This window comes from Dromaius novaehollandiae, chromosome 8, assembly GCF_036370855.1.
Source record: "Dromaius novaehollandiae isolate bDroNov1 chromosome 8, bDroNov1.hap1, whole genome shotgun sequence".
In the NCBI taxonomy this organism is placed as follows: domain Eukaryota; kingdom Metazoa; phylum Chordata; class Aves; order Casuariiformes; family Dromaiidae; genus Dromaius; species Dromaius novaehollandiae.
The window spans coordinates 21,911,223-21,924,008 of NC_088105.1; the positions used below are offsets into that span (position 1 = coordinate 21,911,223).

General features: G+C 44.6%; 1 long non-coding RNA gene across 2 annotated transcripts in view; it reads right to left on the reverse strand.

Annotated features, from left to right (window-relative positions):
* Positions 1-355: 355 nt before the first annotated feature.
* LOC112979805 (uncharacterized) overlaps positions 356-12,786 on the reverse strand; it is a 60,667-nt gene continuing 48,236 nt past the window's right edge. For both annotated transcript variants that reach the window (XR_010390191.1, XR_010390190.1), the window contains 3 exons: positions 8,042-8,209; positions 1,750-5,518; positions 356-653 (listed from right to left, as the gene is read on the reverse strand). This is a non-coding gene — a long non-coding RNA (uncharacterized LOC112979805). The remainder of the gene's footprint in view (positions 654-1,749; positions 5,519-8,041; positions 8,210-12,786) is intronic.

Sequence of the window (12,786 nt, forward strand, 5' to 3'; positions counted from 1 at the left end):
GTTTCTTCAACCAAACTTTTTTCCATGAAATATGATCAATTTTGCCAAAGAAATTGGAAAATGTCCAGTTTGGGCTTTTGCTCCCATTTGTGATAAAAAATATTTTAACACACACACACATAAAATGACAGGGTAGAAAATCCATTTCCTGGAGATCTTGGAAAAGATTTATTTTTGCAGTATACTGACCTCAGCTATTACTCTTAGATAATTACCTTGCATAATATTCTAATTTCACAGAGAAATTTAATTTTGATTTACAGTTTAATTGTCCTACTGTAGGTAAGTCTGTCACCTGTATCATTTTGTGGGTCATAATTGTAATCCTCATTTAATTATTTACTTCAAGGGAGCATTTTAATTATGGCTATTACTGCATATCCAGAGTAACTTATACTTGAGGGTAGCGAAAATGTAGAGTGCTGTTAAATTGGTGCTAATCTTACCTCTCCCCTCATGCGGCTCAGCTGCACGGACCAGTTAAATTCACGTTTGGAAGTGAAAAAAGGCCACGAGCGTTTCCCCCCTTTTCCTGGGGGTGAAGAGCGATGTCCCCAGCGCCACGTGGCCGGACCAGCCCGGGACAACCACCGCGGGATCCGGACCCCGTTGCTGCGTTGGCTCGATGGTGACCACAACCGCAGGGCCCCCAGCTGAAAAACATAGAGGTAAATAACTTTCACCTCCGAGTTTGACCCTGCAACAACTTCTGAGCTCGGGAGCAGACACAGAGCACCGGCGCAGTGGCCAGGCCGACACTGTGACCTGTCCCACGGCAAAGGGGAGCGAGGGACCGGGAGGCAACCGCGCCAGCAGGCCTTCCTCCGATTTCTTTCTTCTAGCTTTGAGCAACCAGCGATTTATGGGTTTCCCAAGCTGAGGGCTGCATGTCAACTGTCATTTTTAATAGCCATCAGTTGACTGATCTTCCATGAATTTATCTAATAACTTTGCAATCTGTTTATATTTTTAGCTTCCCAAGTATCACATGGCAGTGAGCACCCACAATTTAATTTATTGCCTTAAAAAACACAGAAATATATTGCTTTGTGTTTGCTTTACATCTGCCAAATTGGTAGTTGTCTGCTACAGCTGGGTCATCTTCCCAGTAATTTTAACTTCTAAAGCAGACGTTTTACCATCACATGAGCTGCACCGCGCAGCTTCCCTGCGCTGCACCAAGCAACGTTTCTCATTGCTTAAAGTCAGGATCAGCAACTTTAAAAAAAAGATGAAAATATTTTCAAGTTTAAAATACTGGGCATAACCTGAACCATTTCTACGCAGGCATGCCCAGCCAGAAGGGATAACAAACATTTCCTACCCTCGGGGGAAGCCTCCCCAGCACCGTGGCGGCTGGTGCATGGGATGGGGACAGGCACCAGGTCCAGTCCCTTGGACAGCCCTGCATAGCGTTCCCACACCAACAGGCTGCCCAGCCTCCCACGCAAAACACCGCGGGATCTAGCCCTGCTTCGCGCTCCGTTCTCATCACCAGCAACGGGCAGAGCCTGGGGGGTGACAAGGCCCCAACCAGGGCTGGTCTGCTGCCCCTGAGCTCCAGACACCAGCAGTTCCCATATAGCCTCTCCCTGAAAGCCCTCTGAGGGGTCACAGCTGAGAAGCTGGCCCGTGTCCTGGACCACGCAGGTTAGCTGTTGGTACAAAGAGTGAAAACCAGAAGGCCGAGCCCTGCAGAAGTCCTCCTCTCATCAATAAACCGCTTTCTTCCAACACTCGCTGCCTGACCTGCTGTGCTCTTGGTGATGCAGCCGGCGGGCACCTCGCGCAGGACCCGAGGGACCGGCCACCGCCCCGGGTGCACGGCGGGTTTCCAAAACAGGCTCCTGCCCTGGGCTCTCCGTGAACAAGTCGCTTGCCACAAGTGTGTTGCCCTACACAGGGCAACACACGGGCGCTGTCTCCCTGTTAGGGAATAAAATCAGTTTTGGTCAGCTTTCCAAGGGAGGTAGATTCCCAAACACACTTAACAGTGCAAGAAGGGAACCGTCGGGGTGCTGCAACAGGCGGCTGCCTCCTCTCCAAGGTGAGCTCTTCGCACACTCGTCACTTCATTATTAATGACTTCCAGATCTTCATGAGATATTTATCTTTTTTAATAAACAGAAACAGTTACTGAAGTGGGTTTGGGGTTTTGTTTATTAATATTGGGATAAAATCCGAAGAGCTGCAGACATATTCTTCAACGCCTATCTTTCCGCAGTGATGGATGTTTGTTCAGGAGCTGCGGTGTCACATCCAATTTTTTTATCAGTTAGATTGTTCTATTTTATTAAAAAAAGGAAAACAAAACAAAACGACCTAGTACAAACTTTCCTTTTTTCTTCCCCCTTTCTAAAGCTGCCACCATGTTAGGCATTAACCTACACTTTGCTGCCCCTTGCAACCTCCTGAGCATTGTCAGGGCCCCTAGAAATTGAGGGTATCCTGCACCTTTCAGAATTGAAGGAGCCACATTTCCCATCTCAAATTGCTTAGTTCATCAGTTGCTAAGGGCCCAGTTTGGAAGTCATTAAAAATAATGAGAACACTGGCACTTTTCCCAGTAATAATGGCATTGGATCCCACGTTACTTTTCTACTTTAAGACATTTGTATATAGCCACAAATCATTTAACTCCCATCTTCATACTAGCTTTAATGAACCTAATGGCTGCTCAGACTGTGGGCTTTTTCTTCTACTTTTCATTTAAACAAGTGTCTGCCCACTCCATCATAGAACGACACAAACACTTACACGGCACGTTGCACCATGAAGGCCTCCGAGTGTTTACCAGGATCACCGTCTCCATCGCTAAAACGCAAGCACTTCTCAGTCAATAAACACTTCAGCTGACAATAAAGTCACACGAGAGTTTTCAGAAGGAAAACTGAAGAGCATCAAATCCAATTTGTCCAAAACAAATTTAGAACCTTTTCTGTGGGTAGAGTCTCGCAGGGTCCCGCGCTTCATCCCCGGCTGTACCTGCTGCCACGTTTCTCCTCCTGGTGCCACGTGAAAAGACTCACCCTGTATTAACTCAGTGAGTAACAACATCACTCCTGCGGTGGCTGTATTTTATGAGCTTTGACAAGATAATGAGCCCTCAGTAATGTGCTGCAGGCCATCACAAACTACAGCTTTAGAGAGTTTCATTAACCCGCTCAAAAGTGAAAATACTGATTGTGGGGAAATGCACACTAAAACATCATAACTTGCACCCTTAATTCCAAAGTCCAGTGTAGCTCTAATGTAAAATTACTGACTGTGACACTTTCCCCAAAAAGAACTTGTATGACTGGTATGCTTTGAAATATGTAACAGTAATACAAATCTGAAAAATATTCTTAGATGCAGGCTTAAAGTAATTAAACATATATTAAACCATATTAACTGTACATTCAAAACCAGACCTGTTCATGTGGACAGATCCAATAGTAATAGATCCAGCACTGCTGCACAACGCGTCTGATAAACTCCAGGCTCCTGAAAGGTGATCGCAGGGGGCATCGCTCACGCGCCAACACGACAGCATCTGCGTGCAGGTGGCTCACGTCCGAGGCGCAAAGGACTCGTGTTTCGGGAGCCCGGGAGGTCCAAACTGTGGGAAGTCCTGGGGCCCCGGACTGCTGCTAAAAGTCAGAGCCTGCTGCCAAAATCCGTAGGGCTTAGATATGACTAAACTCACTAATACACAGAGCTGAAAGCATAAAACTAGAAGGCAGGTATAAGCCAAACAATAATTCACACAAAAATAAAACTGCAAGTACCGGACTTACCAGAAAAGTTCATTGACTGCTTAATGAAGTGAATTTTAAACACGTTTTGGTGTTATTATCCACATATATAGAAACCCAAAGAATTTTACCATTGCATAAAACAGAAAAATTAGTACCTTCCAAAAATTCCTCTAAAGGCCTCTTTAGTTAGGGGAATGAGCCATTCAATTCTTAAAAATATATTTTTAAGGCTGTTAAATGTTTAATATCTTGGCAAAGTAAGTTCTTTATTTTTTAAGCAGTGGATAAGGTCTGTTTTAGGAAGGCATATTGCTTAATGTTCCCATTAGTCGCTGTAGCACCTTTTATCTCAAAGTATTTTAGGGCATTTTATAAACGCTTTACAAAGCCACAAAAAGGACTCAGCCAGCCATCCCTAGTAGTGCACAACATATCATGAATCTGACTTTACTCTTGTCTATTAGATCTAGGAATAAAATGACAACAAATTAGGCTCATGATTAACCTTAAAAATATCTACCAAATATAAACACCCACAGGACCACAATTGCGAGCTACACAGTTTAAGCAATATGTTCAAATGTTCAGGCATTGAAAGTGGCCTCACCATTTTTAGACATGAGAGTGTCCTTCTGTGGTTTGAATGGAAATTTGAGAACAATTTAACAGTTGACTTGAGGACAATATAGAACAGTGAGGACCAATATAATTATGACAATTTCCGTTTATTAAAATAGGCATATGCTTTCAGAGTACTTGGGGAAATGTTATATTTTCTCTAACAATAAACGATGAAATGAGGATAATAGTTGTGAGATACCTAAAACTTGCCTGTGACTCATTATCCAATTAATTGATATGAGTAAATTAGTTAAATCAAGCTAAATGACAGTTAGTTGCTCCACAAAAGGTAGAAGTATATCAGAGTAAGAGGTTTTCAGATAATTAAATCAGTGCAGAGGCCTTTCTTTTTTAACCTTAGAAACACATTAAAAGACATTATATTTGCACCTACAGAAGAAGAGAATGGCACATAATTCACATTCAGAAGCTCACGGAGATGATCACTGGTGTTATAGTAGCAGTGGAGAGTTGCATGGCAAGTATAAGCCAGATTTTTTTTTTTTTTTGCCTTCCACGAAGAGGAGGTGAAAGATCTCGTACCTCTCCTCTGGTGCCCCAAGGGCAGCAACGGCAGCCGTGCTGCCTCTCCGCCCCACGTCCCGGCTCCCTGTCCCCCACGGTGCCTTCCCATTGCACGGACATGGCAGTCACACGCAGGGGGGCTATAAGCAGCTTGCAAATCTCTTACAAAATTACGCAAGTTAACAACTTGCAGGACTCCGGTCTCGGCTTTGTACAAGCGTTGGGTAGCACAACAGGACTGCAGGGTACAGAAGCTTTCCTTTCGTGAACCCACCACAGCTCCTCTCCCAGCTGAGCCATGCCTGATCCCTGCTCACAGTGGTGGTGGCTCATTTTCCATCATCCCCCTTCCTCCATCTCACAGGTGCTGGAGATCCGGGCAGGCAACACAAATGGATGCGATGCTGCTATCCACCCCCTCTTCTTTTTTTAACGAGCATCCAAATGAGGATTCGGCCCGAGACCATCTGTGTCACTCAGTGGACCTGAGCACTGGCGTTCAACTGATGGCTCTCAGCAAGCCAAACCCAAGCCGCGGTGGCAAAGGCAGAGCTCAAGCTCAGCAACAACACAAGCACGAGCTGTATAGAGAACGCTGGTGTCTCCCCAAAAGCGCCAGTGCAAAGGCGATCCTGGGAACGCAGACAAAGACAACGATGACTTTAACAATACAAGGTATGATTCCAATAAAATTCACGTCCACGCATATATATATATATATATATTTTTTTTAATCAGTATTTAAACTCAAAACAGGTCCTTCCTACTCTCCTGTCCAACCCTATCAAACACTTCATGGGCACAAATTAAAATTCTAATGGCCAAACACTTCTGAAAAACGCACGTACTCCACCAAAGCAGCACTTTCAGTGTCCTTTCCTTTTCGCAAAGCCGCTCGCTCCGCCAGGTCAAGCTGCCTGCCCCACATATTCCACACCAGCAGAAGCGCCAAGCCTCTGATTTTCACATCCAAATGTTAGCCAAGAAAGTGCTCAACCCTGAAGACATTTTCAGACAATTAGTTCAGAGGCTCTGCACAATTTAATCAGAAGAAGTTTTAAACTCTGATTGTGCAATTAAACACAGTATACTCCTGCAGTTGTAATTTATCACGCTGCTCCTGTGTCGTGTAACCTGGCCAACAAAACTGTCTGGTACCTAGGAGTGGAGAAATGAAAAGGATAATGTTCTGCAGGAAAGCAGGTCTATCTAACATTTCAGTATGCTAAAAATACCCTTGGGACTTGTTCTGATATCTTGTAATTACGCACACATATCCTGATTTATGGTGCATGTCTCCCAGCTCAAAGAAGTATGCACTCTGCTTCATATCTCGCCCTATTTATGTGTAAAATACTTGATTCCATAATGTCATAAAAGAGAAGACAGGCTCATTGCACATGTTACTATCGTTTTCATACGAGCATGGGGCATAATCTAATGATCCTTTTCAGCTGAGGATAAATATGCACAATTTAGCCTTAAACAGAGTCAGTGTCAGCTCATTTCAGCTGCCACCTTTGAGAAATGTGCCCACAACGCTAAAGCTCCCTCCTGTCCGGCTCCTTCACGAGGCCGCTGCAGAGTGTGAGCGAGGAGCAGGGGGCAAGAAAGCTGGGGAAAGGACAAGAAATGTTTGCACCTGTGTTACGAGCAACATAACTTTTTCAGGCCAAATTTGCAAATTCATGCCAGTTTTTTTTTTGTTCCCCTCCCCATCTCCACATTTCCCTACTCACCCTGCTCGCTCGCTGGGCAGCCACGGTAGTTACCAAAGAAAACGATGTAGCCCCAGTCGAGCGAGCACTGGCAAAGGCTGACCTGGCTGGAAGCAAAACAGAAACGTGTGCTGGTAGAGGAGAGCGGTAAGTCACGTTGGTCCTGTGCACCAACTCTCCTGAGAGGAGAGCTGCCAGTTTCATGCTGCAGCTCTTTTATTACTGCACATTGGGGACGGGGCAGGGGACAGTGTTGGTTTATGTTTCAATGAAGATTAAAATACATTTCGGATATTAAAAATATTAAACACAGTATTTTCATTGTGAAGATTACTGAAAGCATCTTCACAAGAGGTATATACAGCTCTTCTCAGTTATACACCATTTAAAAAGAAGAAAGGATGACTGGGCATAGATCAGGAGGTTAAGAGACCTAATTTCCATTCCCCAGATCTACTATACAATCTTCACGCAATCTTGGGCACATAGCTTAAATCCTCTCTTTGCCCAGAGAGAGGAAAAACTGACCCAACTCTCACGCAGTGTTCTGAGGTTTGAGTCATTAATACTTTCCCAAGAAATGCTGAGATCTTCTGATGCAAAAAGATTTAGAAGTATTAGTCATAATTCTTTTAAATCATTAATTGGCTTTTTAAAATTTGCCCACATTGTCCAAATAAAATAGCACGTGTACATTTAATATCGTAACACTTTTCTCTACCTGTATGTTAGTCAGTAATACAGGGAATGTAGAAAGTGCAGCATAAATGGGAAAAGGGAGAGTGAAAGAGTACCTGAGAGAGAGGTGGACTTAGCCGGTGCCTGTAAAGCGAAGAGCTGGAATTGGCACGTGCTAACACGGGATGCAAAGATTACACTGGGGAGCAGATGCTTTGAGTAATTTCAGCTGTGATAACACTACGTATTGGAATCATGAAACATTTGATTTTTTTAAACATACATTTTCAACTTGTTTTACATTTGTATATATATTTACCCACATATCTTGACATCACAAAAGAAAAATTTATTGCCATCTTTTAAAAACATTTTTGAAAGTGAGCCTTTCAGGGCAGAGTCCAGGTTACCCATCAGATTTGTACTGGATTTACCACAAGAAGTCCCTGTTTTGACTGACTACTATACAACTTTTTCAAAAGCAACTTAGCTTGTAAACTGAATCCAAGCCTTACTTTTCTATTAGTTCTTAATAACTTCTTACAAAAAAAACCCTCCTGTACACAACAGCTTCAACCTTCTGCTCTCCAGCTCCATCTGTGTACTCACTTCCATGTTGTTCAGGTGCCATTAAAAATACACTAACAAAAACGTACAACACTGCCAGCCACTACAACACAATACCAATTCACAGAGGAGGCCACAGCCAAAACCTGAAATATTCAGGATAACATCATTTCCACTTATTTTTGTACTTACCCAAACCCATCATGCATCAGTTGAACCAGTTATCCTTTTATAGCACTGCCACGCGCTGCTCACGCCGCGTCCATCAGCTCGCTCCCCGCGGAGGAAAGGCTTTGCCATCCCTCGGGCAGGCACGGCTCCCGTCTAGCAGCACATCTTCCATACGTGCTATTGCGACTCCTGCAAACAGCCAAAGTTTGCCAGCAGTATGAGTACAGCGTCTCTCAACAGCAGGCTCAGAACCTGAGCCAGCCCAGCCGCACGCTTGTAAACGCTGGGTTTTCAAATACCTACTGTTTCTGGTAGTCCTATACGTTTATTTATGAGTCCTATATGTTCCTTTAGTGTCTGCTGAGAGGACTTCATGCAGAGAACTGAATACCCGAATAGCCCCAAAAGCAGAGCTCCGGCAAAGGCCGGGCTGCCGGCAGCGAGGCCGAAGGGTGACAAGCGCCCGGCAAAACCGCCCGGCTGCGATGGGGACGCGGCGCAGCACATGGGAGCAAGCCTACGCCGAGGGCAGCGCCGCCACCAGAAACGAACCAGAGATGGAGGCGGTTGTGTCTGAAGCAGCTTGGCGAGGCTCGCCCCGGGCAGCAGGGCTTCCGCAGGCGGAGAAGCGCAGCGGCAGCTCGGCACAGGGGCGCGGGAAGCCAGCAGCGGGCTGGCTCCGGGAGCGCGCGGGGACGCGAGGTGGGTGCCCGCCGGCAGCTGATCCCACAATAGCCCCTTAGCTGCTGCAGTCGCACGGGCCGAGACCGGGGGAAACGCCAGCAGGTCAGGAACCGCGTTGCGTTGCCCAGCCTGCTGCTCTGCCGCGAAAGGCACCGTCAGCAGCAGCCTTCCGCCAGGGAACAGCGGCTCGCAAAAACATCCAGAGGTTTTGTGGATGAAGGCTGGGAAAGTGCCGTCAGCCGGGTAACCGCGTAGAAAACTCCTTTTCGTGAAGCACACGCTGCATGGAGAATTTCAATGCATTGAAACTTTTAATTCTGAACAGCCCTCGGTGGCTTTATAAACTTACAAACATTCAAGATCAACAGAAGCACAAGCAGAGCACATCTGCAGCTCCCGGTGAAGAGTTTGCACAGCTCACATAGGGGCAGGGGAAAAGTGCCTGGCGAGCTGCAATTCAGACTACACTGATTTCCCAGCCTTGGAGCTGGAGCGGGGAGGGAGATGCATCAAAACTATGAACAGTCATATAACCCTCTCGCATTAAAATAACAGCACACAGCATGTGTGTGTGTGTGTCTCTGTCTCAACATTTAGACATGTTTTTGCTCTTTCTAGCGGTGGCTTCACAAAATTTTCGTATGTTACAACATAGCTACTTTTTTCCTATTCAGATACAACCAAGTCTGTCATCTTCATTCTGAAGCAAAACGTGGCTCAGATTAATATTTCCCCCCAGATATGTGGAAGCCGCAAAACTGATGGAAAAGCAGCAGCCTAGGAAAGAATTTATAGAGTTCTCATGCTTTTACAGCAGAGGTCATATAGACAGATGTGCGGTCAATTTTATAAAGAATAACCTACCTAAATAAGAAAGTTTCAATTGTATTTAATCTTTTTTTGGAACAATCTGATTTTCATACTTCTCACTTTTCATATTTTAAACATATCTGAGAAGATGGAATTGGGAGGTTTGCCTGTCCTGACCTCTTTTTATAAATAGTCCTAGTATCCACATTTGTTAGCTATTTCTCTTAAAAAGGGTGCCTGAACTCCTGCCAAAACAAGATCATTTTTCTTGGCACCCCAGTAACTTACTCCCTATTTCCAAGGGCTCATCTACTTAAACAGGCAAGGCAAAAGGGAGGGGAAAAGCTCCGTCACAACGTCATGCACCAGATGCAGCCTAGAAATTTTATTCATCCAAAGTCAATTAGGTGCTGTGACAGTGAGGAGCAAAACCCAGATTTCTTGAGACACAATCCAACATTTTAATGGCAATCAATACCTCCCTCCGCCATAGGTGAGCTCCCTGATTATTATTAATCCTGATGAACGGGAAGGCAGCACTCAGCCGCGCACTGGATTGGGTGAAGGACTAGACGGTGCCTCTGCTGTCAGTGTGACGCTGAACTGGATACAGAAAAGCAGAAGTGGACGTTTTTATTTTTAATTATCTCAGTGTGACTAGACCATGGAAATAAAGTTCTCATCAACAGCCTGTTGACATAAATTTATAACCCAGACGCAGAAGGAAAAAAAAAAAGGCAGAAAAGAGGTTTTAATTCTTTGGTTTCTGTGCAATTCTCTTACAGATTCTCATCCAAACAGGAGAAATGAACAAAAATTTCTTGAACCACCTGCTCACGTGGAAGCAAGGCGGTGCTACAACACCCCGGCATGCATCTCTCCCCTTAGCGCCCACCACTCACCGTTTTACGGCAACCGTCCGTTGGCACCAAGGAGCAGAAGCGACAGGACGTCGCTGGAGAGGGAGCGATAGGAGCCTCCCGTACGCACAGCAGCTCCGACAGACCAGACTACCTCGGAGACCGCCTGCCCGAGCAGGGTGCCGCCGGCCCGTCCGTCTCCGTTTGATGCAAATGGCCAGACCCGAGTGAAAAAGGTGGTGAGCAGCGCAGGGACTGAGCTGAAAGCATGTTTCTGGCCATTTCTCCTAACTCCTCAAGGAGCAAGTTTTTAGAAGACCCTATCTGGCTCCATGTAGGATTTCAAAAAGCAGACAGTATAAAAAGCACCATATATTGATATAAAGGTAGTGTTAAACTGAAAATATCCTGAGCTTCAACGTGGAGGTAACCCTTGAAGGGCTAACTCGGGTATCCCTGCACAACACGGCCCCAGGCCACACTCAACCGCCTCTGGCTGGAAGCAGAGCGTCCTCCAAAAGCTGACCAACACCAGTTAAGCGGAGGCTCACCTTGTCTGGGGGGCACAGCGTGCTCGGCTCAGCTCGTAAACCTTCCCTTAAAAGAAGCATCATGCCCTGAGAAGACTGCAGTCTCCAAAACTGCCACACTCGCCGTCCCCAAGCGGACCGTTTTGGAAGTGGGCAAACGCAGCAGAGCCTTCCTCCCCCCGAAAGCATCCTCCAGCTCCGGCACTGGCCCAGCAGCTGCCAAGGTGTCAGGAGATGTATAGTTTTTTAAAAGAACCATATAGATTAGTTGAGGTTTGATATTTCTCCTATTAGAAGTATTTCTATTTAATCATTGTTGGTTTTTCTTTACCTAAATTGGGAGTATTCAGTCTCACTGAGGAACATGCAAGGCCCACATTATAGAGGAAACTGTTCATCTCGGCGATTTAGTAATTACCTTTTGGGCAGCTGAAAACCCCCCTACAGAAAAAGAAAGGCAGAAGTAATCTTAAGCAACCTAAAGTTACAGCGCATGTATTAATGGCTTAAAAATAAGTGAAGAAGGCTTCTACGGCAAGCTGTAAAGAAAATAAGCCATCACCATGTTAATATCTATTATTTCTACAGTGACATTTCATAGGCAAAGTCAAAATTAAAAAAAGCCCTGATTCAGAAAACAGACAATATAATAGGATTACTGTTTTCTAGCCACACAGAGCCACAGGCATATTTAACATTGCAAAAAAACTGGGGCCTATCATGGAAAACATGGACAAAAGAGAGAAGGATGGACATAACAGCGTCATTTAGTGTCATAACAGCCCACAGCTGCTAGGAGACTACTGTTTTTAGCTTGCAAGGTATAGTACTTTCTTGGCCTCTGAAAAGTCTGGATTTTCTAATAAGCACCAGACCCAAACTTAATGTGCAAAGGATATGGTCTCTTTGTAGCTCATTCAATAACATGGTACTTGATCAAATAAGAGCAGCCATTTAGACTTTACATACTGAGCAATGGCTCATCTACAAAATATCCTAGCATAGGAAAAGCAAAAGAACATGTTACAAAAGGATATCCAGTCCTTCAGATAAGTCTTAAAGGCAATGTATAATATACCCAGGATTAATAACATATTAATAGCTGTGGCAAACTCATACCATCCCCATTTCAATAGTCTGAGCCAAATAGGGAATGCATCTCACTACCTTTTCAGTAATTCTACTTTTTAACAGTTGCATTGAATCAGGTCAAGCAGAACCTAAGATACTTTATTTCAAGCCTATTTCAATGATTAGAGCAGAAATTTGAATAGAAAGCGCGAGTGGTACTATTCTCTATATTTTAAACTATTTTAATAGTTTAAATAAATGAAAGTTATTGAAATTGGTTTCCCAAAATGAACTTGAATCACACACAAATGTGCTGCTTCAATAAAGAATAAGATCAGCAGCACAGAAATGAATTACATTCAAAAGCAAAAATATGCCAAATCATACAAAGATTTAAAACTCCAATACATCACAGATGATTCTTCTGTAACACATGTTCCCTCTCGGAATACATCTATTGCGCACAGAAAGCAGGAAATGAAAAGAAATGCTAATCCACACAATGATGCAACTTCACGGAAGAGCTTTAGTCAGGTACTTAAAAGCAGACGCTGGGCCAAAACTAGATGCAGCAGAACTCAAAAAAACTAGAAGGGGCTCCTGCCTCCCTTTCTGTGCCCTGTGCCAGCGCTCCAGCGAGCAGCTGCCTGCGGCGCTGCTGGAGTCACGCAGGAAAATTATACTTGAGAAATTCAGGTACTAGAGGTTATATGATGGCACTTCAAAGCATGATGTTTCTAAGCTCATTCTCTCATTATATTTCTTTTTATAGACACAGACCCACGAAGGAAACACCTTGCTGACTGCAGCA